The 6,063-nt window shown below is 37.8% G+C and overlaps 1 pseudogene; it reads right to left on the bottom strand.

Annotated features, from left to right (window-relative positions):
• Window positions 1-3,859: 3,859 nt before the first annotated feature.
• On the bottom strand, window positions 3,860-5,593 carry LOC123784893 (spliceosome-associated protein CWC15 homolog pseudogene; annotated as a pseudogene).
• Between the last annotated feature and the right edge of the window lie 470 nt (window positions 5,594-6,063).

The raw sequence follows: 6,063 nt of genomic DNA, 5'->3' as shown, positions 1-6,063 counted from the left end.
CAGGCAACCCTGTTTGGGTAGAATCTCCCAGTCCCCTGTGAGGGTGATGGGGATTGGCACAATGTGAGCTGGTATTACCATACTTTTGTTCTCTGGCGGCTTTCTGTGATTCTTCTGAGAATCAGAGCAGCAGTGGCTGAATCCTAGCCTCTGTCTCAGAACAGAGAGATCACAGTCCGCTCTCCACTGAGCTCTTCTGGCCTCTTTAACGCTGTTTTTGTTGGTGCTGCTAAAAACTCTGCAGCTGGTGTCCCAGCCCTCACTTCCAGAGCCAGCATGTCTCTGTCCTTTGTGTTTCTAACACCGCCAGCTGCCAGCCGCCAGCTGCCAGTCGCCAGCCACTAGACGCCAGCCACCCTCATGCACGCTCCTGAGCTCTCTGTTTCAGTGAGGTTTGCGCGCACTCCAGAATGCCGGTTTTCAGTCTGGTTGTGTGCGCACTCAGTCCAGGTCCAGTGAGTGCTCCAGAGCTCTGGTTTTCAGTTTGGACACACGTGCATTCCCAGGCTCAGGATCTCAGTCTGCTGTCTCACGGGTGCCCATCCATAAGTCTGGCCCGCTCCCCAGTGCAGGTGGCTACTGCTTCCCAGATCCCCAGTGTGGCGGCTCCCTCTCCCTTCCATTTATCTTCTGATATCTGTGCGCGGATTCACGGCTCCCTGCTTTGTACCTCAATACTCAGTGCTGGAGATGTTCATTTGTTGAGATCCAGATGTATCTTCCTGCATCTCAGGCTGATTCTGTGGGTTTTCAGGTTGGTCTGGTACCTATCCAGCTCCACTCAGGGGACCAGCTGAAAACGGGGACCCCTACTCCTCTGCCATCTTAACTCAAAATCTAAAAAGTTTTTTAATGTATAAAAACACTACAATTTTTGTGTATTAATTTTGAGTCATAAATTTTACTAAATTTGTGGATTAGATCTAACAGATTTTTGGTTCACTCCTCTGGATTTTCTGTATAAAAAATTATGTCTTCTGCAAATAATACTTCTTTTCCAATCCTGATACTTTTTAAAAAATTTTTCTTGCCTAATTGCTCTAGTTAGGATTTCTAGTACTATTTTGACTGGGAGTGCTGAAAGAGGAAACTCTTGTCTTGTTCCTGATCTTAAAGGAAAAACTTTCAACCTTAACTAGAGTGCTTTTTGCTGTGGGTTTGTCTTATATGGTCTTTTTATGTTGAGGTATGTTCATTCTGTGCCTAATTTGTTATGAGTTTTTGTCATGAATAGATGCTGAATACTCTCAAATACTTTTTTGCATTTACTGAGAAGATACTATGTCATTCTATTAATGTGATGTATCACATACTTGCATCCTCAGGATAAATCTCACTTGATTGTAGTGAATGATCCTGTGTTGCTTGTTGCACTGCTGAATTTGTTTTGCTAGCATTTTATTGAGAATTGCTGCATCTATATTCAGCAGAAATATTAGCCTATAGTTTTTTTCCTCTGGTAGTATCCTCTTTGGGCTTTAGTTATCAGGATAATGCTAGCCTGGTAAAATGAGTCTAGGAGAGTTTCTTACCCTTCAATTTTTTGGAAGGATTTGAAAAAGATCATTGTGAATTTTTCCTTAAATGTTTGGTTAAATCCACCAGTGAAGCCATCTGGCCCCATCCTTTTCATCATTGGGAGATTTTTGTTAACTGATTCAGAGTGCTTACTAATAATTAGCCTATTTAGATTTTCTACTTCTTCCTGATTCATTCTTGATAAGTTGTAGTTTCCAAGAATTTTTCCATTTCTTCTCACTTGTTTAATTTGTTGGTATATATTTGTTCATAATAGCCTCTTATGATCATTTGAATTTCTGTGGTATTCGCTGTAATGTATCCTTTTTTCATCTATAATTTTTTGATTTGGGTTTTCCCTCCTGCCTTGGTTGATTTAGATAAGGGTTTGCCAATTTCATCTTGTCAAAGAATCAACTCCTACATTTGGTTAACATTTTTCTATTATTTTTCTGTTCTTAATTTCACTTATTTCTATTCTAATATTTATTATTTATTTTTTTTCTTTTAACTGTGGGCTGATTTGTTTCTCTCTTTGTAGTTCCTTAAGGCATGGAGTTAATGTTGCTAATTTGGGATTTTTTTTGCCTTTTATTGTAGGCTTTTATTGGTATAAATATTCCTCTTAAAACTTTTTGCTTTATCCCATAAGTTCTGGTATATTGTACTTCTCTTTTTTTTTTTAGAAGCTTTTTATTTTCCCTTTGAGTTTTCTTTGATTTATTGATTGTTTGGGAGAGCATTGTTTAATTTCATGTGTTTGTAATTGTTTTTCGTTTGTTTGTTTGTTTCCTCTATTGATTTCTAGTTTCATGTGATTGTGAGCAGAGAACATGTTTGGTATGATTTCAATCTTCTTGAATTTGTTGATTTGTTTCATGGCCTTACATAGTGTAACCTAGAAAATGTTCCATGTGAGCTTGAGAAAAATGTGAATTCTGCTCTTATTGGTTAGAATATTTTAAATATGTCTTAGGTCAATTTGGTCTACAGTGCTCTTCAAATTGCTGTTTTCATATTGATTTTCTGTCTGAATGATTCATCCATTGCTGAGAGTTCAGTATTAAGTTATCCAACTATTATCATATACTTTCTATTTCTCCATTTAGCTGTTAATTTTTGCTCTATATATTTAAGTGCTCCAAAGTTGATGGCAAAAAATATTTACAAATGTTATATTTTCTTGATATATTGACCCTATTATCATGACCTTCTTTGTTCCTTTTTTTTCATTTTTGGTTAAAGTTTATTTTGTCTGATATAGGTATAGCTACCCCTGTTTTTGGGGGTTTTTTTTGGTGTTTTTGTTGTTGTTACCATTTGTTTGAAATGTTCTTTTCAATCCCTTTTTTCTAAGTCTACATGTGTCTTTAATGCTAAGAGAGTCTCTTGTACATAACATATTGTTGGATTTTTTTTTTTTATCCATTAAGCCATTCTTTGCCTTTCAATAGCAAAACTTAATCCATTTATATTTAAAGTAATTAGTGGTAGATAAGAACTTACTACTGTCATTTTGTTTCTTGGTTGTTTTATAGATCCATTGTTCCTTGTTTCTTATCCTGCTGGGTTTTGTGTGTGTGTTTTATCTTTAGTATCAATATTCTTTAACTCCTTTAATCCTGTTTTTGTTGTTATTGTTGTTTTTAATTTTACTACAGAATTTTTACTTTTGGTGACCATGAAGCTTATATAAAATATCTTAAATTTATAACATCCTATTTTTATTGATAAAAACTTAACTTTAATAGAATTTGTAAACTTTAAACCTTCACTCTTCATGTTTTAGGTTATTGCTTTTATAATTTGCATTTTTTGTGTGTATTGTGTAACAATAAATGATTGCAGTTATGGCTATTTTATTATGGTTTTTTTTCTTTTTTACTTTTAAACTAAAGTTTTAAGGGAGTTATGCACCCTATTACCATATTGCAAAATCTAACTATATCTATATATTACCATTACCAGTTTGATTTGTGCTAACTGGTGTTCTTTTACTTCCAAAGAACTGTCTTTAGTACTTCTTATAAGGCAAATCTGGTTTCAATAAACTCCCTTAGTTTTTTTTTTTTTTTTTGGGGAAGATGTATCCCTTCTTTTGTTTCTCAAGGACAGCTTCAGCAGGTGTAGAACTCTTGGGTGACAGTAATTTTCTCTCAATATTTTATGATGTCATTCCTCTCTTTCCTGGTCTGAAAAGATTCTGTTGGGAAATACACCAATAGTCTTATGGCAGTTCCTTTGTGTGCAATTCTCTCTTTTCTCTGTTGCTCTTAAAATTATTTTCTATTTTTAACTTTTTAAAATATATTATATGGTCTTTAATTAAGTACATAAACTACTATTTAATATATTTCTCCATGAACTTTTTGTGAAATTCAGATCACAGTGTATCATTTACAAATATTTTGTCATTCTTCTTTCTTTTTTGAATTAATTTATTTATTTTAGAGAAAGAGAGCACAAGCAAGAGGGGCAGGGAGAGGGAGAAAATCTCAAGCAGCCTGACTCAGGGCTTAATCCCACAATCCTGAGATCATGGCCTGAGCTGAAACCAAGAGTCAGATGCTTAACTGATTGCACCACCCAGGTGCCCCTTGTCTTTCTTCTGATAATCTACACCATTTACACAGTTCTTGAAAACAGCATCATCATCCTACTTTCTTTTAACTTTGAAGTTGGCCTGAAACTGTGATGGGCCAGTGAGATTGAGAGGGTTTCCACTCAAAATGTCTTCCATATGTATTTTTTCTTCTTCAGCTTTCTCTTCTTGTTCATTCCTGGACTGATCTCAGCTCCTTCATTTTTATTTTTTTCTAGTTCTGCAAGAGGTGCTTATCATTACTCCCCTCTTCAAAATTTTCATTTTCATCTCTCCAATCTGTTGGAAAATCATCTGCATCAAGGTTGACAGCAGGAATCTGGTCTAAGCAAGACTTCTTTGACACTGAAGAGAAGATTGTATGTTCTTATGTTAGAGAATCTCTATATTTCTCTCTTGCACCAGCTTGCTCTCTCTCTTCTAGCTCTCTCTTACAGCCATGGTTCCAAACTTCTTCAGAGGCATCCTAAATAGTTTGTCTATATTTTATCTTTGTATGAGAAGGTAGGTCTCTACTCAGGCTCCTCTTCTAAATTTTATAGGTTTGCTTTGACCAGTCAGCTCAGTTTGGGTTTCTGGGTGTGTCTGCTGATAATGTCCTTAGGCATTTAGGTCCAACTATCATGATCTATATTTGAATGAGACATCTGTTTGAGCTCTGAGAAAGAGGATGGGGGCTGTATCACTCACTGAGAATAATTAGATAAGACTGATGGCTTGCTTCCCTGCTAGGGAGGTTGGTTGCAGGATGGCCTCCATATTTTTCTAGGTTATCTTATCAGACTTGCTAGATGGTTGGGACTAGGTACTGCATTCAGAAATAGATGAGGCTATGAGATAGCTTTCCTGCTTTGGCCAGGCAGTAGGATGTGTCCAGAGCTTATATGGTTCATTGTTTGTGAATGCAAATCAGATCACAGTGTATCTGATTTCCCTAGTCACCTGAGGTTACTGGTTTTGCTCTGCAAATGGGAAAAGCCTATGGGCTGTGCTCTCTGTTCAAATGTAATTGTTTATAGGCCTGTGGAATGGGTTATGCAGCTTCCCATATGCTCTGGGTTGGCTCCCTGGGGACAGGCTGAAGGCTGTATTCAGTGATAAGAAGGACTACAAATTAGATTCCTTGCTTGTGCACAGTAAAATAAGCAACTCCAATGCTGATAAAGCTCTTTGTTGTTTCAACCCAAGCTGACTACACCCCAAATACTCTGGCCAAAGAGGGCTACTGGCTTCGTTTACTAAACTGTCCACTCTATCTGCTTTTCTCTAGGTTTGAGCACTGCTTGAAGACACAATTTTCAGCAGTTTTTGCCAGACTTCTGATCAGTTGGGGCTGGAAGACACTCTTCACAGAGGATGAGGCTATGTCTTGGCTACTTTGCCTGAGTGGGAGGGGGACGGGCCACTCTAGGTCACTCTAAATTTCTAAAATAGATTCTCCACTTAGGAGGGGCCAGGAGTTACCCTCCTCATCCTTGATTATGAATTAATCTACCATGGTTGTTTGCCTGCCTATGCATAGCACAAGAATCCTTCATGCCCTGTACTGGCTTTCCTCTGGGTGAAATTAGCACACATTTTGGCGGAATACTACTGGGCAGTCCAGCTTCCCTTTGGGTCTATGGGACCAGAAGATACTCTCTACAGCAAGTGGAGTCTGTGATTCAGCTTCTTGCCTGGGCATGGGCAAACTGGGTTCTAAGTCCAGTAATATTTCTTATGTAAGAATCCAAATCAGGCAGATCTACACTCTGCCAAGTTTCCTGGTCAGAATGTGCCCCTGACTTGGCTCTGCAGATGAGTGAAACCACTAGTTGGGATAACATTAGGGCACTGCAGGTATGAACTCAGGTTATCAAGACCCATGTGTTGGTTTTGTCAACCCCACTTCACCTGTGTGTCACAGTCAGATTCTCCATGGTTGAGACCCAAGGATTTCTCTG

Source organism: Ursus americanus, chromosome 31 (genome assembly GCF_024610735.1).
Source record: "Ursus americanus isolate L20-20 chromosome 31, mUrsAme1.1.p, whole genome shotgun sequence".
NCBI lineage: Eukaryota > Metazoa > Chordata > Mammalia > Carnivora > Ursidae > Ursus > Ursus americanus.
Note: the sequence above shows the minus strand (reverse complement) of the source record. Positions and strands in the feature narration are given on the sequence as shown.